General features: G+C 45.3%; 1 protein-coding gene across 2 annotated transcripts in view; it reads left to right on the top strand.

Annotated features, from left to right (window-relative positions):
- Positions 1 to 25,973, top strand: part of MAML2 (mastermind like transcriptional coactivator 2) — a 232,553-nt gene that overhangs the window by 167,861 nt on the left and 38,719 nt on the right. The window lies entirely within an intron of this gene.

The raw sequence follows: 25,973 nt of genomic DNA, 5'->3' as shown, positions 1-25,973 counted from the left end.
AGGGGGAGTGTCAGAGAAGGAGGAGTGTGGCTGAGGAGGAGTGCTGCCCACCCCCAGCCCTGCACCCTCCTAAGGATGATCCTGTAGAGGCCATAAACAGTGCAATATCCTCTCTAATAAAACGCTTGGTGTCCGTCCATGGACGGACTCCAAGCGTGTGTTTGTGCCTTCCTTGGCGGTTCTGGGCATGCGCGGAGTGCATGCCCAGAACATGCCGAGGCAGGCACGACTGCCAGCACCCGGTGGCCATGTTGGGCGGCCAGAAGCGGCCGCTTAGAAGAAGCCGGGACGAGGCGGCGAGGGAAACGGCAGGGCCAGAAGTGGCCGCCGCGAAGATAGGAAAGAGGCGGAGGGGAAAGAGGCGGCGGGGGAAGCCTGCCGAGGTGGCGGCGGAGCCGCCGCCAAGGCCTGGTGTCGCCGCTAAAGCCGGCCGGGGGGGGGAACCTTGGGGCCCGACTTCCCCGCACTAGAGCCCGACATCCCTGCACCCCCCCCACACATGAACAAGGGCCAACATGGCCCAGGAAAATGCCACCGCGGCGGCCGCTGCCAACCACCTTCCCAGGAGCCCGATCCTGCCTTCCCCGCTCCCCCACACATGAACAAGGGCCAACATGGCCCAGGAATGCCTCCGCGGCCGCCGCCACGGGCAAGAGGGGGAAGGGCAAGAGGGAGTTAGGCAGGGGGAGGGGGAAAGGAAGGGCAAGAGGGAATGGGGTGGCAGGAGGGACTGGGGCAGGAGGCTGACAGGAAGGGGAGGGTGCGAGCGGGGTGGGTGGGGGAGGAAGAGAGGCCAGAGTGTGGGGCAGGAGGGAGGGTGGGACAGGAGGGACAAACACACACACACACACAAAGAAAAAAAAGATGAAGAACACATAAAGGGGGGTAAAAAGGCTAGCGCCCGTTATTATAACGGGCTTAAAAATACTAGTGGTATAATATTGTTGTTGTTTTTAAAATGGCTAACATCATGCACAGCATTATGGAGCAGTAACGCTGTGCCAAGGGACTGCTGCAGGCTTCAGAGATAGCTCCAACACTGTTCTGAACCAGCGGATATGGAAGCATTGTTGCTCCTGTGAATGGGGGAGACCTGTGGAAACTCTGCTTCCGTGTCCACTACTTCAGAACAGTGTCAAGGCTGCTTTTGGAGTCTGCAGCAACTGTGGGGTGCAGTATTACAGCTCCATAATGCTGTGTATCATGTTAGCCACTGTTCTAATGAATTTTGTGAGCGGGCCTGAGCAGTATTGCACTGGAGGGTTGGGGCATAAATAAATAAAATCTATGTATAATTTATATAAATTAAATAAAAGACCCTTGGTTAGTTAGTTATAAACTAGTTGGATTGATCTCTCTTCCCTCGACTCGCTGCCCAAGATGGTGGTGGACCAGGGAAAACCTTCTACCCCGCGGCGATCACCCAGAGACGATCACTTGCCTAAGTAGAATGAACCCACAGTTCATTCTGCCTCGGTAAAAAGCCCGGTAAAACCAGGTAAAACCAGGTTATCCCAGGAGGCTCGTGTAGTGAGAATAGCCCTATTATCTGTCTGTAAGATGCTAGCCTGATTTCTGTTGACTCACAAGAAGATTATATAAGGTCATCTGATGAAAGCTTTTTAAAGAAGGTACAGTCTGACTCTGTGGTGTCCCTTGCATGGAGTGCTTCAAAGTTGGTCTGTTCGGAAATAAACTTGATTACGCTCCATTGGAATTGAAGCTGTCAGTCTCTGGAGTAGGGAGTATGCTTTAAAATAAAGGGCATCTGGCACAGCCCTGTTCCTAGATCCATATGTGTTCTCCTTCTTTCTCTTTCTCATATGTGTTCTCTCTCTCTCTCTCTCTCTCTCTCTCTCTCTCTCCCTCTCCCTCTCTCGCATGTTTTGTCCATGATTTTTTAACTGCCCTTGTTTCAACAGACATTTCTAAAGCTTTATTCAGCCATAATGATGCTCCTTCAGCAAGCTGTCAGTGGTAGGGAGAGACAATGAGACTTTCATAAGCATTCACAGTTTTGGAAACTGTGCAAGAAAAATGCTTTTTTTTTTTAAGGCAGCATTCTCTCCTCCTCTGGGGCCTCTACAGCTGCTCCTAAGAAAGTTGCAAGGAGACAGAACCATCATTACATCAACTTTCAGGAAAGTCGTGGGGCTTCCTGATTAATGTCCTGCAATTCATTACACACTAAGGGCCAATCTAGGTGAAACGGCAGGAGATATGTGATCATGTTATCTAAAAAGTGAAAAACAGCCAACTGGGGATCAAACAGTATCATGGTTATGATGTTACAGGAAGAGGGGTTGACCCTTCCCCACCCCAATTCTATTTGCCTTGCCTAAAAAGAAACCCAAAGCTACTGTTTGCACCATGGGGGAAAACAAACCAATAACTACTTGTAAAAAAAAATATATATGTTAAATAAATAGTGGCTCACCTCCTGTGCAATGTTTCGTAAGCATTGTAATGCAGTATGCATATAGAAGTGCCAGCATGCTCTTGTACAAAGGCAAACATTGCACAAATCCAGGTGTGCAATAGTACGGCCATTATTTCCGATGGCCATACTATCACATAACTGTGTTCGCGCAATTTTAAAATTTGTGCAAGAGCACACTTGTGTACATGTACTTGCTGTACATGGTGTTACAATGTACACAGGACATTGCACAGTATGTCAATGTATCCAATAGTTATGACTGGTCAGTCCTGTTCAATCCTAATAAATCCTATTCAATATCACTTGTTCAATATTATTCAATAGCAATGTCTGAAAGTTCCAAGCTCAAGCAGGAAAAAAATCCATGTTGTAGATTTCAAACACTCCCATCATTTCATGTTCATTGTGTTAGTGATGGGAGTGCTTGAAATCTACAACATGGATTTTTTTCCTGCTTGAGCTTGGAACTTTCAGACATTGCAGATAAGGTAGATGGCAGTCGCTAAGGACTGGTCAACTGCAGGGATTCTCATACCTGGGACTACAACTCCCATCATGCCATCATCATTGGTCGACCATTGCGGCTGGAGATAATGGGAGCTGTCATTCAACATCAGCCTTTTTTTAACAAAGGCTTTTTTGGGTACTCTTTCTTTAGCTCAAGTGCCCCACAAAAATTGTGTGTGCGTGTGTGCACATGCGTGTACACACACACACAATCACAGATTTAAATGTTGCAATTGTGAGACAGACTACTCCAGTTACTGGCTTACATCCACACTAATTTATTCATAAGTACTCCCATTGCAAATAATGGGGAAAGTAAATTTCTCCCATTAATTTCAATAAGACTGCTAAGTCAGTTGCTGGAGTAGCCCATCTCATAACTGTAACACAACTATAACATAACAAATTTAAGTGTTACAGTTAGGGAGGCAGGCAGGCTATTACAGTCACTACCTCATCTCCACATAAGTAACTCATAGGCAGTCTGATTGAAGCCATTTTTTTCTTAATTTCAGTGGAGCACTCCATGCTAATTTTCTGAAGGCTCTTGGTCAGACTAAGGGAAGGAATACGCTGAGCTTCAGCACATAGCCAGCCAATCTTCCCTCTTGTTCTGCAGCGGACACATCGCTGAGGACGTGCCAGATGCTCAGATGAGGAACAAATAGTGCAGCTGCAAAGTGGGGAGGCAGAAGAGCTCTGAGAACCCCAGAAGCCTTTCAAGGACCCCTAGGAGTACAAGCATGCCATTGGGAACCCCTATCCTGGGATGATGTTGCATTTGGGTACCATGTTCAAATGAAAAGGCTGCAGGTTCCCCAAACTCAGCTTATTACCTTCCCATCTAACAGTTCCTCTCCCCCCTGTGATGAACACGGCTGCAGGCATCTGGAACATTATTATGGAAGATTATTTCTTTGTCACTAATGCTTACTAAGCAGTGTGTTCTCTTAGCAATTACAGCTCGAGAGACTCTGTGATTCCGTCGTTATTTAAGCCAGTGAAACATGAGTCCGCAGGTCATGAAAAACGGTTTTCTCTCTCTCTCTCTTATCAAAGGGGCACTGCATTTGTAGGCTCCATAAATGTATACATTGTTTTTAGCCAGAGCTGATAATTTTCTCTGTATTTCTGACTCTAAAGAGACTCCAAAAAAGCACTCTGAGACATGGCCTTATCAGCTCACACTTGCTAAGTGAAAGCACAAGGCTTATTTCTCCGCTTGTCACAGGCCCTTTGTGTCAGTCCGGTGGGGAGGGAGGGAGGGAGGGAGGGAGGAGGTTTGCATGCCTTCAGCATTCAGTCCCTTCAGAATTGAAGAAAGGCTTGGCTCCTTGGAAAATGTGGAACTGAACACTGAGAGCGGGTATAGTTTAGTGGCTAAGAGGCTGAGCTGTGAATCGGGACAAGGGCGGCCCTTTCATGAGGCGAGGTGAGACAGTTGCCTCAGGCTATTGGGGCACCAGTAGGGTAGCAAGATGCCTCCTGCTTCTGCTACCAGAGCACCTCACTGGAACCATGCAGACCCTTACAAGTATTGCAAGAGGTTCTTCTCCTCACATCCCTTGCAAAGCTTGCAAGAAGCACAAGGAGAGAAGAGGAGGCTGCTGGCAACCTTCCCTCCTCCCACCCTGCCCCCTATATCACTTTCAAAATTTGCAGGAGCTTTGTTTTTTTAAGGAGGCTAGCCCCCACCAGAGGAATGAGGCAAGGCAGCATTTGATGCCTTGCTCCAAATGCCACAGTATCTTAGGCCAGATGTCCACACTTCAAATCTTGTCTCTGCCATGAAAAACTTTATGGCACTGCCATGAAAAACCAGGAAACTTTAGGCAGGCATCTCAGTCTCACCTCCCCAGCTGCAATTTAGAGATAATAATAGCTTGCAGGGTTGTTGTGAGGGTTATATCAAGACAATACCTGTGAAACACTTTGCACACCCTGAAATACAATACAAATGCTGGTGTTATTGTTATTATTGTTGTTAACAGAGGGTTTTTGTTGTTTTTGTTTTAGCATAGATGTTTTCCCCTCATGTTCTTATAGGAGCCTCCAAAGACAGGCTTTGTTTTCCTTTCTCAAACATTTCCATTATCAGTGGAATACAGGATGTGCACACTTCAAAGAAATCATGTGGCATATCCATGCAAGCTAGTCCACACTAGAACTGAGTGAAACCTCTGTGAAAACTTCCACTAATCTTATCAAAATTGTTAGTAAAACTTCCTTCAAATTATCACGAGCCAAACATCTTTGATGTTTCACCTAAGCATGATCCACTAATTTGCCTCACTTCTGCTGTTTGTCTGTCTAAAATATATATTTTTAAAAACAACACTGCTTCTAGCTGCACCTTACAATAAGACTCAATCAAATGCAATAAAAACATCTAACAGAACTGTACTGAAAATGCTTATTTTGTAACATTAGGTATTATTTTCCTTGGTCTGATACACACATCAGGAAAGATGTCATAAGCATCCATGCAGTATAAAGATATAGTCCCTACCTGCATTTCCCCTGCCTAGGAGAAAACCCACAGTAACACATTTTGAGCCAGAGGAATTTTGCACATTCCTACTCTGCAGTTTAAAAAGCATCTACACACGTTGGCAGTGAAGTGTGTGTGCAGTAACAAATTCTTGGGATCCAGTTCCAAGCAAGACATGTGCCTATATAGATAGGTTCCAGCATAAATAATAACATTTGCAGACAGAGGACTGTGAGTGTTATCCAGGAGGGAGTAGCTGATTACACAAACGCAACCATGTGGTGCTACATTTGCGTCCATTTTGTGCAAACAGGCCACAGGTAAACCATTTGTATGGTATCTGACAATAACAAATCCTTGAAAAACACATTTTAGCACCTGGGAGCTTTTTACTATCATAAGGTCTTTTTTCTGCCTTCCCTGCCACTCTTAATGCCATTGGTTGATCTGCTCTGATGTCACAGTGTACCTGTTTAGACCTGGGAGTGTGAGCAACAGCACCTCTGGCTTATTCAGTGTTTGTTTTTAATAACAGCAAAGGAGTAAGGAAATTGAAATAATTATTGCACACCCTTATATGATTCCTAGTGCAAGTGTGGTGTGCTGCCTACATTTGACTAGGATACAGGAGGCCTTGGTTATCCATGGTCCCGTCACCTGCGGTTTCACGTATCTGTGGTTGGGTCATGGGGACCCAGTTTCTTTATTCGCAGGGTGAAAAGAGGGTTATTTTCACCATCCGTGATTCTTGAGTGGCCAGAAATGACTTCTGAGCCAGCGTGGTGGAGTGGTTAGCTGGACTAGGACCAGGAAGACCCGAGTTCAAATCCCCATTCAGCCATGATACTTGCTGGGTGACTCTGGGCCAGTCACTTCTCTCTCAGCCTAACCTACTTCACAAGGTTGTTGTGAGGAGAAACTTAAGTATGTAGTACACCGCTCTGGGCTCCTTGGAGGAAGATATAAAATGTAAATAATGATGATGATGATGATGATAATTTCCTGCTGCCATTTTATAGTGCTGAGCAGTTTTGTGGCTCTTTTTTGCAAACAACAAACAAACAAACAAAAACTAAAAAAAGAACAAAAACTAGAGGATTTGGAAGTTTGGGAAGTATAGCTGGAGAGTAAGGTACTGTGCTGATTTCTGCTCCCCACACTTTTTCTTGTGATTTTCAACACACTTCGGTGTGCTTAGGAACTTAACCCCCCAATCCCCATAGAGTTAAGATCTCTTTATTTGTGGTTTTGTTCTCTGCAGAAATAGGTGGGAATGGAATGCCCACGAATGGAGAGGGTCTCCTCCTGTATATGTGTGGCTGGTGAACATGTCAGGATTCGGCATTCTGTATTGTAAAGGAGTCATCAGTTGTGCTATGTATGTTGATGGTAAATGCTTTTTATTTTTATTTAAGACTGTAGCCAATCACAGGAACAGGAGTATGTGAATTAAGTAGTATATTCTTAATTTTACCTGTGAACACTCCTTTTATCTGTCGTTATCAGTTCTTCCAGAAGGGCTCCCCCCCATGGAATTCAAAGCAAGTTAGAAGCTATTAGCTGACCCATTAACCACTGGATTGGCACATTAATAGTTCATTAAAGTCATGTATGAAAGGGGGTGGGAAATAAAGAGACTAAAATGTTTGCTCTCAGGATCCATAGATTTGGTGGCAACCAGTGTTGGGGTGTTTGCAGTGCTGTGATCAAAAGGAGGCAGAGCTAATGAATCACTTTATTCATCTCCAGTATGCTGTGTTTTGAGCAAGAGGGGACCTCTCTTGAAGCAAAACAAAACAGAAACTACAGAGGTCTATGTCTGTCTCCTAATTAGGGAACTCAAGCTTCAAAACTGGCATCTGATGCAATGAGCCTGCAAAACAAATAACATCACCCTCCATTCTCAGAGCAAGTCAAATCAAGCATTCAGAGGAGAGCAAACGGAGGTTCCTTGCATGTGGCTGTTGCAGAGTGGCACTGCCAAGCATCCCGCCTCTTAGGAATGAAGTAGTAGTTTGCAGAATAACATATGTGGAATGGGGGCAAGAAAGACTTGAGCAGGGTTCTTTCTATGTCTAATAGCTTCCTGGGATGATTTGAGTCATGAGAAGCTGGTTTCTGGTATACATAAGGCTATACAGCTCATCATAGGAACATAGGAAGCTGCCTTATACCAAGTCAGATCATTCATCCACCACCAGGGGCATATCTAGGGTGGGGCAGGCAGGGCACATGCCCCAGGCGCCACTTGAAGGGGGCGCCATTTTTTTAAATAATTTTTTTTAAATGGCCACCAAAAATAAAATGGCCACTGTGCATGCTCAAATGGCCTCTGTGAGGCCCTAGGCCATGCCAGGCCTTGCAGAGGCCATTTGAGCATGCACGGTGGCCATTTTGTTTTCAGCAGCCATTTTAAAAAAATAAATTATTTTTAAAAATGGCCTCTGCACATGCTCAAATGGTCCCTGCGAGGCCCTAGAGGCCAGTGGGGGAGGGGGAACCTTTGCAGACCCCCCCCCATGGCCTTTAGGAACCCCCCCAAAGGGGCTACAAGTTAAAAATAATAATAATAATATAAGTCACTGTACACATATTCAGATTGGCACTATGTACAGAGAATCAAGGCTTGTGAATACTGAGCTGAAGCGTATGAGCTAGGATTGTATTCATTTGCTCTTACTTTGCTTCTTGTGATAACTGAGTTAAATGTGATGTCTTAATAATATGACTATTAATGGTGAGTTTGTCTTTGAATCAGTGTGAAATCCTTAGTATTAAGGCCCACTGGGAGTTTCTTGCTCTCTTTCTCTCATTTTAACTGTCTTTCTGACATACTAGAATATATTCCAAGCAGTGACACAGTTTACTCTGCATATCCTTTAATTATTTTCAGAGTATATGGGAAAAGTCAAATTCTCCATTTATTTTTAAAACTTATGTAATAGTGATGCTACAATGAGTAGTAGAGAATTAGACAGACACTTCTGTTTAGTTTTCCAAGTACACTTCCACATAGTATTTGGGTATTTCATAAGCCCCAGCATACTGAAATTTGTAGTTTTCCAGGATTTTTTGGTCTGGCTACGTCCACTGCTAAATAGTTTTTGAAATATTAAAAGATTAACGAGCTTGACTTGTATTTTGAGCTGATATTATGGTAAAGTTATTTGAAAGATGGGTGTCAGATGCTTGGACAGGGGTGCAATTTCAGTGCTTGCCCTAGGCACTATTTCCCCCTAGATACGCCTCTGTCCACCACCTAGCTCAATATCGTCTACAGTCAGCAGCAGCAGCAGCTCATTTCAGGCAGGAGTCTCCCCCAGCCCTACTTGGAGATGCCAGGGAATGAAGGTGGGACCTTCTGCATGCAAGCATGAACTATGGCCCTATCCTCTTTAAGGGGAGTATCTTACAGCGCTCACATATAGTTGCCCATCCGAATACAAGCCAAGGTGGACCCTCAGGAAAGGGGACAATGCATGCTCACTTCCACAAGACCAGCTCCCCTCTCAGTCTTGAAAATACAACCCAGGGTAGAATAATATCTGCAAATGATAGCCCCATGTCAAATAAATACAAGCCCCTCCATTCCAGCCCTTTCAGCAGCACTGCTACCACTCACCTGTTTGGCAACACCTCTTTCAGTCTTGTCAGGAGCTCCGGAGTCTACACCTGGGACTCCAGGATCTCTGCTGTTTCCCCTTTATGTTCCCAGAGCTATGACGTCCCCCAGGTTCCAATGTGACTCCAGTCAGCCCTGCAGCTCAAGGGCTTCACCTGATGTGGAAGGACTGTAAGAGCTTCCAGGTCAAGTTGGGGCTTTGCCTGGGCAACAGTTAACCTTGACCTTGTCTGCCAAGCTGCAGTACCTAGAACAATGGTTCTAGGTTCCTAGAACCACTAGGTTCTATTCAGTACCTAGAACAGTAGCTCTAGGTTCCTCCAGATGTTGCTGAACTACAACTCCCAACATCCCCAGCTACAATTTATTATGGCTGGGGATGCTAGGAGTTGTAGTTTTTATTGAAAGGCATTATATGGTTTACAGAAACCCTGCCTATCCTGAGCCAGCCCTCCTGACCCTTCCAAAGTGGGCCCTTATCAAGGCAAACAAATCAGATAAATGCACCTGAAATTTTCTAGTTGGTGTGCAGAGGTTTAAAAATACACAGGCCCTGCCTGCAGATTGACAGTCTTAATATTCAGAGCATGATTGAAGGATACACAATACAGGCACCTTGCTGAAGCTAAGCAGTTCTCAGTGTGGTGAGTGACTGGATGGGAGACCTGTGCATGTCACATGTGGGAATGAGGCTCTAGCTCAGTAGTAGAGCATTTGCTTTGCACGCAGAAGGTCCCATGTCCAGTCCCTGACCTCTCCAGGAAGGGCTAGGAAAGACTGCTGCCTGAAAGCTTGGAGAAGCTGCTGCCGGTCAGTATATACCAGAGCTGGGCAAACTTGACCCTCCAGAGTTTGTTGAGTTACAACTCCCATCCCCAGCCATTGTGGCTGGGGATACTGGGATTTGAAGTGCAACCACATCTGGAGGGCCAGGTTTGCACAGCCCTGGTGTAGACAATAGTGAGCTCCATGGACCAATAGTCAGTATGAGGTAGCTTCCTATGTTCCTAATAACACGATAGAAAAGGAATGGGGGTGGGGAGGAAAAGGGGAAATAAGCAAATTCAGAGACAGTAGAGCATTCAAGTGATACAGTGACCAGATAAAATGGCCACTGAGGAGATAGTTCTGGTTTCGAAGGAGCCAAGTAGTAGCTGATCCAAGCCAAGCCATGGCACTGGCTGACCTCTCCCTCTGCTGCAGCCTAGTGGAATTGCTGCTAATTCTGATTGTTCATCCTTAATTCATTTATTTTATCTTTTATATCATAAGAACATAAGAACAGCCCTGCTGGATCATACCCAAGGCCCATCTAGTCCAGCATCCTGTTTCACACAGTGGTCCATCATATGCCGCTGGAAGCCTACAGCAGGAGTTGAGGGCATGCCCTCTCTCCTGCTGTTACTCCCCCGCAACTGGTACTCAGAGGCATCCTGCTTTTGAGGCTGGAGGTGGCCCACAGCCCTCCGACTAGTAGCCATTGATAGACCTCTCCTCTATGAAGTTATCCAGACCCCTCTTAAAGCCATCCAGGTTGTTGGCTGTCACCACATCTCGTGGCAGAGAATTCCACAAGTTGATTATGCGTTGTGTGAAAAAAGTACCTCCGTTGGTTGGTCCTAAATTTCCTGGCAATCACTTTCATGGGATGACCCCTGGTTCTCATGTTCTTCCTCCAAGAAGCCTAGAGCTCTTCTGCTTTTCCTCCAAGAAGCCTAGAGTGGTGTATAGTTTTATGTTTATCCTCACAACAACCCTGTGAAGTGGGTTAGGTTGGAGAGAAGTGAATGACCCAGGGTTACCCAGTGAGTTTCGTGGCTGTATGGAGATTTGAACTTGGGTCTCCCCGGTCCTAGTCCAGCACCCTAACCACCACACCATGCTAGTCAGCTCTCTCTTATTCCTTTAATTGCTGTATGTTCACAGAGCATATTTCTAACCATGCATCCACTATCAATCATAATATCATTCATGTATATGTGGGCAACAGGGCCTTAAAATGCATGTTCACATCATGGCCCCTGGATCTGCAGCCGCACTTCAAAGCTTCTCTAGTCTTCTACAGACTGGAGTAAATGGGTCATCTTCTTGACAGAAACTGTGCCATGTATACTAGAAAGAGGGGGGAGGGAGAGAAAGAGAAAGAGAGAAGGTTAACTCAGAATTATTTACAACATGGAGAACAGGAGCACTAAAGAAACCATATATAAGCATCAATCACCTTCTTTGTTGAGACTTCATGAGAGACTGATGAATAGGTCCTCTGTATAGAAATATTCAGCTACATTGTAAAAGGCCCATAAATTATAAATTTGTTAATCTTTTATACCACATGAGCAGAAAGCACTAAGAACTATTAGCGTAGGAGAACAGCAAGAACTACCAATGGAGCCACAAGCGTCTGAAGTCGGTGTGAAAGAGGGTGCGTACAAATATACCATTGCAAGGGGGGGCGGTTTTCACGGCTCAAGAGATTCCCCCCCCCCCATGCTGGCCTTGGGCCGAAATAAACAAATACATACAGATTCCCACCCACCCACCCCACGCCGTACAAGTTCTAAAAACAAAAACAAAAAATACCCTGGATCTACAGGTTTTCAGCATGATGGAACATGAATGTGGAAGATACACCTTTGGAGGGTGCCTATTACTCTCTGCATTCCCCAGAGCAGTCTTTCAACTTTATTATTCTTGTTATAATGCCGGATATTGCATAATAGATTTGTCTTTTTAAATGTCTGCAGTTTTATGCTTCATAAAGCCAAGGATAAGCACACATATCTTGTGAGCCTCTTAAAAATGAAAGTTGGCTCTCCTTCATAAGAAGCTGCCTTATACTGAGTCAGACTTTGGTCCATCTAGCTTGTTATCATCTACCGTGACTGGCAGCAGCTCTTCAGGATTCAGACGGGTCTTTCCCAGCCTTCTCTGGAGCTGCCAAAGACTGAACCTGGAGCCTCCCTGGGCCTTTTTAGGGGAGCAAACAAAGCACAAAAGCACAAAAAACGGATCACCAAAACACAAGAGAGATGAAAAGAGAACACTAATTTGCATAAAATCTGCCTGTGTTACTTTATGTGTATAGATGTACATATAAATTAACATAAGGGAGGAGAGTTGGTCTTATGGTAAAAGTAAAGGTAAAGTGTGCTGTCGCGTCTGTTTCAACTCCTGGTGCCCACAGAGCCCTGTGGTTGTCTTTGGTAGAATATAGGAGGGGGTTACCACTGCCATCTCCCACGCAGTGTGAGATGATGCCTTTCATCATCTTCCTGCTGCCTGATATAGGTGTTTCCCATAGTCTAGGAAACATACCAGTGGGGATTTGAACCGGCAACCTTCTGCTTGATAGTCAAGCATGAATTGTCCCCTTTGCTAAGCAGTGTCCACCCTGGTTGCATTTGAATGGGAAACCACTTGTGTGAGCTCTGTAAGATATTCCAAGGGATGCTGCTCTGGGAAGAGCATCTGCAGCTTGAATGCAGAAGGCTCCAAGTTATCTCTCTGGCTCCTCCAAGATAGGGCTGAGAGAGACCCCTGCCTGCAACCTTGGAGAAGCCACTGCCATTCGGTGTAGACAATGCTGAGCTAGATGGACCAATGGTTTGGCTCGGTAGAAGGCAGCTTCCTATGTTCTTAGTTCCTATGTTCCTAACATATAAGAGCCCACTATTTTCCAGTGGCAGTGCTAAACAACAAACAGGAATCGACACATAAAGTGTCTGTCTAATCCTTTTCACCCACCCACCTAGCTGCCCCAATCCTGGACAAAGCAGCAATCCAGACACATTTTGCTATATTCGACGTATTCCCTGACTTGATTGTCAGTAAAGTGGTCAGGGCCACGTCACCAAAAAAGAGGACATGGGAAAATTAAAGAAGAGGACATGGCCCCAAAAGGTCATATGGAGGCCATATGGCCACTTTCTGCACGCAAACCTGGTGCCCTACCCCTGAGCTCATCCTGATTCAGAAGAGAGGGAAAATAGCCGATTCAGTGCTTTAATGCCTACTGTGTGGGCAACATTCAGGCTTTGAACATGTATATGAGCCCATGAAGTTGCTTTCTACTATCAAATCATTCATCCATCTAGCTCAATATTGCTTTCATTGACCAGCAGTGGCACTCCAGGGTTTCATGTGCTCTAGCATTGAGCCACAGTATCTCTACCTTCCTTTCTGAATGCTTTCTACATACACAGCTGCTAGAGCTGTTGAGTGATTCTGGCTTTCTACTGATGCATAAGTTAAGAACATCCCTGCTGGATCAGGCCCAAGGCCCATCCAGCATCCTGTTTTGCACAGTAGCCCACCAGATGCCGCTGGAAGCCACAGGTAGGAGTTGAGGACATGCCCTCTCTCCTTTTATGTTATGTTATATATTATGGGGATGATCCAGTCCTCTTGGCATACATACACAAGCACATGTATAAACAGTGCAACAGGCCTTTACAGAGAAGAGAAGGCGGGTGTTGACTCCAACATCCCCATTCATCTCTCTTTCTCTCCATGGCTTGAAAGTTATCTGTGTTCAGAGCTTGAACGTGTATCCAGGTGAGAGAGAGGGTTGGATAGCCCTAGGAATGGCAGTATAGAAAACAGGCCTCTAGGAATTCTCCACAGTTGACTGGATATCCCCAATATTGCTGATGACACCCAAATCTGTTTCTCCATATCAACCGAATCAGGAAATGGCTTAATCTCCCTAAATGCCTGCCTGGAGTTGGTAATGGGCTGGATGAGGTAGAACAATTCCCATCATCCCAGCCACAATTGACAACCCATACAGCCTCCCCAGGGTCTCTTGTGGGAGTGAATGCATTTAGCACCTGTGCATATAAATGAGTGCACGTCTATACCAAGATTCCATGGAGTATACAACTGGCCATTTCACACCTTGCACCTGATAAGGCATATTTTTAACCGCTGATAACATTTTGTAGGACTGTCTCTCTATATATATTTCTCTTAGGCGTACCTGTCGCTAATCCCATGCGTGGCAGCTCTCACAAGAGTTCGCAAGCAAGCTGACGGCAGGGGAAAAGAAATGTGGAGGAGAGGCGGGAAATGAAACAGCGGCAGGGATGACAAAACAGCAGTGGCAGTAAAGATAGAAAGATAGGAAGCCGCCTTCTACCATCTAGCTCAGTATTGTCTACACAGACTGGCAGCGGCTTCCTCAAGGTTGCAGGCAGGAATCTTTCTCAGCCCATTCTTGGAGATGCCAGGGAGGGAACTTGGAACCTTCTGCTCTTCCCAGAGCGGCTTCATCCCCTGAGGGGAATATCTTGCAGTGCTCACACATCAGGTCTCCCATTCAGATGCAATCAGGGCAGACCCTGCTTAGCTAAGGGGACAAGTCATGCTTGCTACCACAAGACCAGCTTTCGGGAGAAAATGGCGGTGGGGGTTGGGGGAAACGGTGGTGGTGGGCAGAGGAAGACAATGGCAGTGGCGGGTGGGGAAGAAAACGGCAGTGGGTGGGCTGGGAAAGAAATCGGCGGCGGCGGCAGGTGGGCAGGGGAAACTAGAGGCGCAGATGCTCTGCACCTGGCCGAGCTAGTGGTTGTTGTTGTTGCCTGGCCCAGCTTGTTGTTATATTTATTTATTAATATAGCACACAGCAGGGAATGTAGAGGCTTCAACAATATCTCATAGCAGTAGGGGAGGGGTGGGGATTCCGATTGGGTTGGGACCCTTTTTTACTGAATGGACATAGTAGTTTCACACTCCAGTAGGTTGTTCAGGATGTGAACAGAGCTTGCAGCCAGCCCAGCTTTTAACAATGCAGCATAAAACAACACTTGGCTGTTTCGCTGCTTTTTATTTATTTTTGAGTGCATCATTTCTGAGGAAATGGCTATTGAGGACATTCCTTTGCTCTGCACAAAATGGTTTTTCGTCTGGCTGAGGAGGAAAGTCTGTGAGGAAATGAGTAGAATGTATGAGAATGTGGCCATCTCCAGCTGAATGGGGGTGTAAAAGCTGTGCTTCCTTCCATGGGAATGAGAGCCTCTGCCAAAGTGGGATGCCTGAATTGTCCCCTGGGGTTGAATCTGAATTCTGATTGGTGGACATGACTGTGAGAAGCCCAAACAGGCGGCAGCAAAGATGTGAATATGTGTCAGTATGTGAAGAAAGGAGAGCCCCTTTTAACGGTTCATCTAGTTGACAACATGAGCATCAAAGTCAGCTTTGGGAGATGATTCTTGTGCCCCAGCTCCAAATCTAGGAAGCAGCGATTTGTACAACAGACCACTTTCTCTGTTGATCTCTTCTCTTGATCTATTTCAATGGTTGTGTTGAGATTCTCGTCAGTAAACGGTGGTTACTGTGCTGGTCCCAAAAGAGAGGCGATATTTTTATTATGTTATGTCTCTTAAAACATGTGTACCTTATTTTTATGAATACAAATGCCTGAACTGCAGCAGGGCTATTCTTATGTTCTTAAATATGACAAATATGCATGTGTGTGTGTGTGTGTGTGTATATACACACACACATACATACCGCTTTTCAACAAACATTGGCACAGGTTGCTTTCACTATTGCAGATGAAAGGTCTAAAGTGAAGAGAGGGTTGAAAAAGGCCTCCTGGTAAGTTTGTGGCTGAGGTGATATTTGAACTGGAGACTTCTTGTATATAGTTCAATTTCTTAGCCACTATGCTGCTGCTGCTGGTTAAAACACAATTAAAACACATAACACATGAAATCATAAAAGACAAAAAAGGTGAAAAGAAAATACAAAATACAATACAAAGCCACTTAAAAACTCATTTTAAAATTAGTTAAAAAGCAGATCAAATCTGAAAATCAGAATTTGAAAGGCCTGGGTGAACAAAAAGGTCTTTACCTGGCATCTAAAAGAATCAAATGGTGAATCCAGGCAAACCACACTGGGGAGGCTATTCCATAAAAGGGGTGCAACCACCAAAAATACTCTCTCTCTGGCAGCCACCCATCTCACTTTTTTGACAGGGGCACCTGGAGGAGGGCTAAACCAGAGAGCTGTTGCTTCAGGAAACTAACTTGTAAGATCAAACTGTTAGTCCCTTGATTGATATAGTATTGGGAAGCACTTTCTCACCTCTGATATCAGCCAGAGGGCCAAAGGCTGTTAAGCTGTGTATATATATGTATATGCAGTATATTATTATTGTTTATTATTATTTATTACATTTACATTTATAAATGTAAGCTGCATTATTAGCTGCAGAGGCACTCTTACCCCTGGACTTCAGGGTCGACATCCAGGGCCTCCACAAATCCTCTTTAGTCTTTTGTGTTTAGTCTATCTGTTCTTTAGTCTAATTGATTGATTAAGTGCCTTCAAGTTGGTGTCGACTCCTAGTAACCACATAGATAGATTCTCTCCAGGATGATCTGTCTTCAATTTGGCCTTTAAGGTCTCTCAGTGGTGCATTCATTTCTGTCATAATCAAGTCCATCCACCTTGCTGCTGGACGTCCTCTTCTTCTCTTGCTGGTCATCCTCTTCTCTTGCCTTCAACCTTCCCCAGCATTACGGACTTCTCAAGGTTGCTGGGTCTTCGCATCATGTTTCCGAAGTATGATAGTTTGAGCCTGGTCATTTGTGCCTTGAGTGAAAATTCTGGGTTGATTTGTCCTATAATCCATTTGTTTGTTTTCCTGGCTGTCCATGATATCCTCAAAAGTCTTCTCCAGCACCAAAGTTCAAAAGTGTCAATTTTTAAAAAAATCTTTTTTCTTCAAAGTCCAGCTTTCGCACCAATGGGGTGTCAAGGGGAAAAACCATGGTCCAAACAAATCTAATCTTTGTAAGTATAGACATATCACGGCATCTAAATATCCTTTCCAAGGCCTTCATTGCAACCCTACCAAGTGCTAGTCTGTGGCGTATTTCTTGACTGCTGGGTCCTTTACTGTTGACAGTCGATCTAAAAGGTAGAAACTACCCACCACTTCAATGTTTTCATTGTCAATTCTGAGGCTGGTTGCTTCACCCATTGTCATTCGTTTAGTCTTCTTTACATTTAATTTTAGTCCCATTTTTTCACTGTGTTCCTTGACTTTCATTACTAGAGATTTGCTGGTCAACAACCAAATAATTACTAGAGCTTGCAGATCATGCACATTCTCAGCTATCAGAGTGGCGTCCGTAGGTTATTGATGTGTCTTCCTTCAACTTTAAAACCATGCTCATCTTCTTCCAATCCACCTTCTCTCAGTATATGTTCATCATATAAACTGAATAAATAAGAAGAAAATATACAGCCTTGTCTTACTCCTTTGCCAATCTGGAACCAGTCTGTTTCACCATGTTCCATCTGGACTGTGGCTTCCTGTCCTGTGTATAGGTTTCTCATGAGAACAATGAGATGTTCTGGGATGCCCATTTTCCTAAGGATATTCCACAACTTGACATGGTCGACGCAATCGAAGGCTTTTCTGTAGTCTATAAAGTGCATATTGACTTCTTTCTGGTATTCTTTGGCTTTTCAATTATCCAGCGTGCATCAGCAATGATGTCTCTTGTTCCTCGGCCTTTTCTGAAACCAGCTTGGACATCCTCTTTAGTCTGTTCTGGGTGGTGTGGTTTGTGCCCTCAAGAAATTATGTGTTAAAAAATGATAAGCAGTGAGGAGGAGGGCTCCAAAAGCATTTAGATCCAAGCTCCAAAATTACCACCTCTGATTAGCTGACATATTTCAAATCCCCATTCAGCCATGAATATCACTGGGTGGGCTAGTCGCTTATCTCTCAGCCTAACCTACCTCACAGGGTTGTTGTGAGGAGAAACATAACCATGTACACCACTCTTGGCCCCTTGGAGGAAGAGCAGGATATAAAAGAATATATTGCAAGGGTGCAGTTAGTTGGGAAGTGCAGTTAGTTGGGTAGTTCTGTTAGGCTGCTCTTTCTCTGCAGGGGTGCATCCTTGCTCTAAATTCAGTAGTCCAAAAACCTTCAATTGAAAATGAGAGTTAAGCTGTTTTACATTTTCATTCATGCTGTAAAAGAATGGAAATTTCAAGTTAAGATGCCATCTTAACTTCCACACCATATAAGCTGTAAAGACTTTGTGCAGTCTGGTAAATGATGATGGCTTTAGAAATGAGGCTCCATGCACCCACACTTTGCCTTGAACTTTCAGTTGGATATTGGGATAGAGAGGGATGCATTCAGGCAGACATTTAACAGGTGCAGTTTCCCTAATCACTTCCTAGAGATGCCCCTGATGAATTTCTGCCTGATGCATCTCTGATCAAGGCAAAATGTGGGTAAACAGAGCCTCATTTCTAAATTCTTCATCATCATATACCAGACTGTGCAAAATCTTTACAGCTTATGTGGTGAGGAAGTTAAAATGGGCACCTTAACTTGCAATTTCCATTCTTTTACAGCCGGAGTCAAAATGTAAAGCAGCTTAACTCTCATTTTCAACCAAAGGTTTTTGGATTACTGAATTTCCAAGCATTTAAAAAAGGGAAATCTGATTAGACACTATGGGGCAAGGCTTACCCAAACCACAAGATGGAACTTCCTGCTGTTGAACACCAAAAACTTTGTAAAACCATCAACTAAGATAAAGTCACACTCCACCCCCACCACCTGAAAAAACATAGGTAAATTAAATTTGTGGATTCAGTAATACTGACAGTGTGATCCCATCTCATGAGTATTTAGCACTGAATAAGGACACAACCAGAAGCAGGTTATTTGTGTTTATTTTAAATCTGTACTTTATTTTTTTCCTGGTTCTTAAAAAAAACACCACACAGACAACAATGATAATTAAAAATAACAAATGCTTTAACAACCATGTCCAAAACTGCAGATTATCTTCCCAGAAATGTCCCATAAACCTCACAGTTCTCCTGCTTGATTTAATTTCCTTCAGGATGGTGTTATCAGAAAAATAGTGTAAATGTTGTACACAAATGACACACAGAGACACACTACAGCCATCCACACATGTGCGCACACACAGAGGGACAGACACACAGGCACACATACATAGGCACAGGCACGCACAGCCGCATACATAGGCACAGGCGCGTGCACATACACATACCCCTCACATGATTTGGTGCACTTCTTGCCCTGGGAAGCCAGCGTACCCTGCCGGTTGCCCCGCCCCCAGGGCTCAGATGGCCTCTGTGCATGTGCAGCATCTGCACATGCGTGGAGACCCTCTGAGCCCTGGAGACGGAGATCCGAGATGCCTCGGATGGAGGCCGAGGCAACCAGCAGGGAATACCGGCTTGCTGGGGCCAGGGAGAGACGCTTGCCCAAACGGGTAAGGGGCATGTGCCAAAACGGGGCAGTGGACAGGAGCAGCAACAGTGGCTGGCAGGAAAGCCAGCCACTGTTTGCACATGGGGCCCTATCTGAGCGCTAGGAGATGGGCAACTGGAGGGGCAGGGTGGTTAGGACAAGGAGGCCACAGCTACACTGGTCCAGTACCAGAACGCAGCCCTGAAGGGATGGAGTGGCCATCGGGCCAGAGGAGCAGGGTTGGGACAGCTAGAGGGGCAGAATGGTGAGTCAGCCACCATGTTTGTTGTGGGCAGCACTGTGGGCACTGTAACCTCAAACTAGCTACTGCACAGAGTATTTTACCACTAAAGATGCATTTTCCTGCCTCTTAAAACTCAACTTTGAGGATCAATTGTAAAAAAAAAAAAAAATCAATTGGGTCCCAGGGGGATATACAAAAGGCACTTTTCTGGCATTCAGTCTAAAGGCTAAAACTAGACAGACTACAAAATCATTTAAATAGGTCTTCCTCCGTCTGAGAAAATGTTGCCAACCCTTTAAACCCTTGTTCAAAAAAGAAAAACATTACACTGCTCTAAGCCATTTTCCTTGCAGGGGAGGTGTCTCTTGTCACCTCAGGAATTTATGCTGATGGCCAGGCAGATCAGACAAATGGTTTTGATTTTATAAGCAATAGAATGTTCAGGGCTCATAATGGTGGAACGCTGAAAACGCTCTCCAGCTTAACTATACTGGCACATCAACAAATATATAAATAAAGTGCTTTACTAACTTGCTCTCCTTTCTAGAAGGCGATGGAAATAAGTTCCTGATGCCATTTTGGTGATGGAGCATTTCCCAAGGTAGTTTACTGAGTCCAAGAATGAACAGAGATCGAAATCCTTCCCCCCCTTTAATAAGGCTGGAAGCAATAATTGGTATGATTAATCATTTAATGGCTTGATCACGGATTAAAACAGCACACTGATTAATCGGATCTAGACTTCAGCATTCTCAAATTGACACCGCTGGGGCTTGTTAAGCTCTTAGGATGCTTCCTTCCTTCCTTCCTTCCTGACTGCCTTCCTTTGATTTGAGGCATAACAGATATTTGTCAGAATCTGAAATCTTGCAAATACCAAAAAAAATCTTTTGGAGCCTAACGAGAGACAGATCTAGATAGTGCGATTCATGTCTGCAACTGGCATACAATGTTTGAGATCCATACCTGAAATTTGGGCTGTGATTAATATAATTTGGAAATTTGGTTCAAAAGTAGCACATTTGACACAGCTGAACAGATTAAACCCCCCCAAAAAAAACCCCAACCCGAAACCCACCTTGCTGAACATTTTCCAATGGTAAAAGGGGTGCACACATAAAGCATGCACTGCAGCATATGAGGTGGGGCCATGCACGCAATCTACCCACGGGGCTGCCACGGAGGGAGTCCAACACAGCCCACCCCACCCCCTAACCTCCCCAGTGACTGCAGCTCTTCTACAGTTTTTGGACAACAGCGCTTCCCAGGCAAGGGCGTAGCTAGGGGAGAGGGGCCCATATTCACCCCTCTCTCCAGCGGCCCCTCAGAGTTAGGGAGATAATGAAGGAAATGGGGGGGTGAAGCTGGGGGGGGCCTCAGGAGCTGGGGGGCCGGTTCTTTGAACCCATCCACTCAGTTATAGCTACACCCCTGCTCCCAGGCATGTAGGAAGTGATTGGCAGAGGCTCTCAAAAGGGTCTCTAAGAGAGATTGTTCAGCCAGAGATGTGAAGATGAAACCTGGGATTCTTTACACATGGTCTATGCGTAAGAGCACATGGTCTCTCTACCATTAGCACATGGTCTGTCTGCCGTTATGATCTGCCCATACTTCAAACTCTCCTGTTGCTTTCTCTTGAATTCCTCTTCCACTTAGGGACAAAAAGCAAACATTATTTTCCTTGGTCAGGGGGAAAAAATGGTTCATTAACATTGCATTTTGAAAGGCTAATAGGATTTGTGGCAAGCAAACTAAACATGATCCTTCAAATATGCATGCTTGATCTTTGAGGTAACACTTCCACAAATCCAGAGGGAGATATAACTCTGAGATGCTTCTCACAGCCAAATGCTAGAAACTCATTAGCAAAGTTTTTCCGTGCTAAAGATGAAAGGCGTGTTTGATAATTGCTCAGTATAAATGCATTTTCTTTTTCCAACAGAACCTTGTTGTCAATGTGCAACAGAACCCAGCGAGCTAATTCTATTTCATTTTTGCTTCAGCTCTGTGATCCAACAGTAGTTCCTACATACATATGTAAGGTTGCAAAATCCTGAACGTTTTGTAAATATTAGTGGGTGCAATCTGCAAATACAATTTAGTAACTAGCTGAAGGATATGAATCTCATTCAAACTCTGAAAAAAACCCTCTCCGTTTTCCCATTCAATGCTACTGTTGTGTGCAATGCACATATCCTTAGGGTTTCAACCTGCTCTGATCCAATCTGTCTATGACCTGGGGAAAGGAGACATTCTGAGGGTCACGGCTGTGAAGATCAAGTAGAAAGCATGGCCAATGTTCAAAAAGTGTTAGGAGCCAGTGGATGACATACTGCGCAACATTCTGTTTGCATTTTAATAAGACATACACACCGCTGCACAAAATGCAGAAGCTGCACGGAAGCAGTTGGAAATAATGTCGTCCACATGACCATTTTACCTGGGCAGAGGGGAGGGCAGGGTCATTCCTACCTTCCCCTACACGACTGCTGCTCCTGCCCCACTTGGCTACAGTCGCCACTATAGTGAGCGGTGCAGCGAGAGAGAGGCAGGGGAAAGGATACCTGGCCGCCAGGAGTCCCAAGAGTAGGGTGGTGCATTGTAGAAATTCCAGAGGCCAGGTCGCTCTTCCCTCCGGCCTCTATAGAGGCAATGGCTGCCAGCAGCCCGTGCTCCCACATGACCGGGCAGTGCTGTAGGAGGGCATGCATGTGCCCTCCTACCTCACATTTAGCCCAGGCTAGGGCTGCACTAACCCGGGTTGACCTGGTTGTGTGGATGATTCAATGGTGTTTGTGCAATTTTTGTGTTTTCCGGAAGAGTGCTGTTGCACAACTGCGCACATGTTCTGTTAAAACACAAGCGGAATGTTGCACAGTATGTTAACCAAGGTAAGGCCAGAGCAACACGTTGCGCATGTTGCAAGCCTGCCACCAAAAGTGGCAGCCCACCCCTTGTCGAATTCAGCCCCTCTTCCTCATAAGCAATGTTCCCTGTAACAGGGATTCCCAGATGATGTGAACTGCGACTTCCATAATCCCCAGCCAAAGGCCACTGCAGCATCTGGGAATCCCTGCTACAAGGAACACTATCCAGTGACATGACTCTGCTATCATCAGCTGTCATTGGGGAGGGAGGGAAAACCTAAAAGGTGATTGGTCACATCATGGAGTCACCAGGGTGGATCCCAAGAATCATGACTGGAAGAAAAACAGTAGTTAGTGCTGTTCCACAAATGGTTGCTCAAGAGTTCGTGCAGTGCCATAACAGGGAGGTTCTGTTGCATTTCTCCACATGCGACTCACCTATCCCATTCAAAAATAGAGGGCACAGATCTCCTACGGGGAGTGTAGGTGCATTCCAGGGTACATGAGTAGATCACCTTGAACACACTGGGAGACATGGCACACAACTCTCCATCACCTGGAGGACTGTGGGTTTGCAAGAAGCACAGAGGACCAGGTAAGGATAGGGGAGGGGCAATTTCAGCATCTCACCCCTCCCTTCAAAAGCCCTTTCAACTTGAATAAGCCTGTTCCTGTTCTTCCCTGCAGCTCTCAGGAACAGATCTATGCAAGTGGGCAGGGTTTTTGGAGGGAGGGAAGAGATGTGAAAATCACTCCCCCTCCACACCCAGTCTGCTGCAGCAAGGACGGCTCTGAGGGGGGGCAAAGGGGGCGAGTGCCCCTCAGAGTAGTAGTTTGCCCCCTCCCACTTGCCCCCCATTTATCTTTCAGAAATCTAATATGTGGGACACAGCCCGCCAACCCATAAATGCACTTTGTCCCTTCTGTGTCCCCTCAGTATTTTTTTCTGGTGATGCCACTGTATTGTGGAAACAAGCCTTCAGCACAGGCTTATTGCAGACCCACAGCCTTCTTGCAGACCCACAACCCTCCTTCCAGTGACAGAAGGCTGCGCATCATGTCTCCCATGGAGTTTAGGAGCATGGCCAGCAGCCATTATCCCACTCCCCACACACACACTCAGTTGTGTACTGAATGACCATCTGCACAGGGCTTATTTCCAACATCTTATCGTGGTGAACTGGCTCGGTACTTATCCAGATAGAGACTCATTTGCAAATTTCAACCTTGCAAAAACTGTAATGCATGGAAGCCACTCCTGGAGCTGCCCCAAATGCTTCTATTTAATGCAGATAGCAGCTCGGGGTGATTTTTGCCATGAAAACTATAAGGGAAGAAGTGTCAACCCCCTCTCCCTGTGCTGGACTCTGTGGCTGCTTTAGTAGGGAGCGGGGAAGAAACCGAACCAATACATCAAGCAGCATAGGATTCAAGTTAGCCTCACATTTGACCCTTAAACAATCTTAAATTTTGCTACAGTTGAGAACTAGTTTCTAGGTGTTGATGCTGTATAAATACAGGAAGCAGAAATTAGTCATACTCACTGTATTAACATATGTGATTAATATCAGGAATGGGAGATGTGTACCGAATAATGCAGCCATTTGCTTTGCTAGGAACATTTAAGACAAGTTAAAGGTATAGCACAATACTATGTTTCAAACACCCATGTATATGCGTGCATGTATCTGTATATAGTACACATTTGTGTACTCGGGATGGTTTTGTGTATAGATGTGCATCTGTGTGTGTAGGCAATCAGTGTAGGCCAGGGGTTCTCAACATTGGGTCCCCAGATGTTTTTGGACTTCAGCTCCCATAATCCCAAACCCCAGTGGCCTTTGGTTGGGGATTATGGGAGTTGAAGTCCAGTAACATCTGGGGACCCAACGTTGAGAATCCCTGGTGTGGGCAATACTGAGCCAGATGGAGCAATGTTCTGACACAGTATAAGGCAGCTTCCTATTCCTATGGCAAGTTTCCTTTCTGTGCCAGCATCATCCCTTCTAGAAAACTGGGCATGAGAAAGATGCATCATGGTCACCTCTCATGTGAGCTTTTGGAGCTTTTGATGGATCCTTCTAGGTCTTAAGGTGGAGCCCAGAGTGGCTGAGGACCCAGCCCAAGTCACTGGGTGACATCCGGAGAGGAGAGCTGGTCTTGTGGTGTCAAGCATGACTTGTCCCCTTAGCTAAGCAGGGTCCACCCAGGTTGCATACATATGAATGGGAGACTAGAAGTGTGAGCACTGTAAGGTATTCCCCTCAGGGGATGGAGGCGCTCTGGGAAGAGCAGAAGGTTCCAAGTTCCCTCCCTGGCAGCATCTCCAAGATAGGGCTGAGAGAGATTCCTGCCTGCAACCTTGGAGAAGCTGCTGCCAGTCTGCGTAGACAATACTGAACTAGATAGACCAATGGTCTGACTCAGTATATGGCAGCTTCCTATGATCCTATCCCTGGCCCTACCCTCCAAACCACTCTGATCTCCACCCTGAGACCTAGAAGGATCCATTCCAGACCCTGCCAAGGTACCAGACTGTTTTATTTCCAGAGTTGGCCATGCTCCCATCATAATGGGAAATCAGGTTGACTCATAACCTTTCGACTTCAAGAGCTGGCAGTACTAGAGTGGGGTTGCCATGCTCCCCAACATGTTATTTGACAGATTTCCCAATACTACCCATAGCGCTGGTGGCTCTTAGGACAAAGAGAAAGTGTCTGTGCAGTCCAAGATGCTGAAGGGGTTCTCATCTCCTTGTCTACCAGAGGAATCTTCTGGCTATCAAAAGTACTTCATCTATATTGAACTTTACCTTTAAGAGGGCCTTAATTACAAATCATTATTACTCGGAATATCACTTACTCATTCGTGACCAAGAATGTTTCTTGTAAACCTGAATCACTGGTTTGTCTGGCAATTTCTGTTCCCCACCTTCATTTCCCACTCCCCCTTTACTTTTCTTTCTCTCAAGTTTTGACGTTCACAAACTAATTCTTTGCCTGAAAACATTTTCTTTCTGAGCCAAAAGAAATCTTATGAAGAAACATCCCCCCTGCACTCCTCCTTCCCGGCTTGTGGCCAAGTCTGCTGAAGTCCAGGCTTGCCACTAAATCTGAGGAACAAAATTTCTCCCACCCTCAACCCCCAGCATAGATAAATATTGCCAAGACCGCATCCCAAACTGAAACTCCACAAGGGAGGTTATCTCGTAAGACAAGACTGTTGCAACAGGAATGCAAGGTGGTGCATTCTTTCTCTCTCTCTCCCTCCCTCTCCCTCTCTCTCTCACACACACACATTCTCTTTTTTCTATACTGCAAGGGCTAGTGGGACTTAAGGACTATGGCAAAGTGGACTCAGATACAAATGTCTACAATTTTTCCCTATTCAGATTAATATAAGCAACAATTACAAGCACTCGTATTACACTGTTCCCTTCAAACATTCAGAAGCATCAATACAGGATATAGCTATACAGGTGTACCTTGTTATCCACGCGGGTTCCGTTCCCACAGTTTACTGTGGGTAATGAAACCAAGGA

This window comes from Hemicordylus capensis, chromosome 3 (genome assembly GCF_027244095.1).
Source record: "Hemicordylus capensis ecotype Gifberg chromosome 3, rHemCap1.1.pri, whole genome shotgun sequence".
Taxonomy (NCBI): domain Eukaryota; kingdom Metazoa; phylum Chordata; class Lepidosauria; order Squamata; family Cordylidae; genus Hemicordylus; species Hemicordylus capensis.
This window is presented reverse-complemented; position numbering and strand designations above follow the sequence as displayed.